The following is an 897-nucleotide window of genomic DNA, read 5'->3' on the forward strand; positions in this document are numbered from 1 at the left end:
AGCTTTACTGTCACGTAGACACTATGTGTGTTTGCCATTTTGCACTTAGCTGTTGAGACTTTCACGATGGGGGTTGGTGGGCGTTCCTCAGCACCAACCACTATTGGTTTCCCGAAGCTGACTTATTGGAGGTATTCTTCTTACACTGGCTCCTCATATGTCCTTGCTCTCCACAGTTCCAACAACCTTTCTGGGTAGCAGCCTTTCCTGCTGTGACATCTTCCCTGTGTTGGAGTTACCAGCATTGTGCTCTCTTGTGCCCAGGTTTATTACAGTGCCAGCAAAGTCCCTCAAACTTCTCTGAAAGCTGCCATTTTCTGGTCTTGAATCCTGATGACTGTACGAACCTTGGTACCTCTGTGCTGGACTTAACGTAGGATTCGAATTCAAGAGCTCTGGCCATTGCATCCTACATAGTAGAGGGGTGTGCTTGCTTCACTTTTATCTTCAGTTGTGGACTGTCCAAGGCATCTACAAACTGATCGCTCAGCAACAGCTTGAGGACATCAGATGGTATAGTTGGGTAGGCCTTGTGTGCCATACTTTCAAAATCCTGTGCCAGCTCTCGCAGGCTCTCCTTCTTAGCACGGGCTTTCGTCCTAAACCTAGCACTGTAGACTATAGACTGATTTTGGACTGAGAGATGGAGAAGGTCATGGGTGGCCTAATTAAGGAAGGGATAGTCGAGAAATCAGATAGTCTATGGTCAGCTCCTGTCATGTTAGTCCAGAAGAAAGATGGGACCCAACGTAGCTGTGTGGACTTCAGAGCTCTTAACAGTATAACCGAAAAAAGACTAATATCCACTGCCAAGAATTGATGATACTCTTGATGCCCTAAATGGAGCCAGGTGGTTCTCAACTCTGGACTTAAAGTCGGGTTTCCATCAAGTGAAAA

The sequence above is a fragment of the Limulus polyphemus genome, unplaced genomic scaffold (genome assembly GCF_000517525.1).
Source record: "Limulus polyphemus unplaced genomic scaffold, Limulus_polyphemus-2.1.2 Scaffold1854, whole genome shotgun sequence".
Taxonomy (NCBI): Eukaryota; Metazoa; Arthropoda; class Merostomata; order Xiphosura; family Limulidae; genus Limulus; species Limulus polyphemus.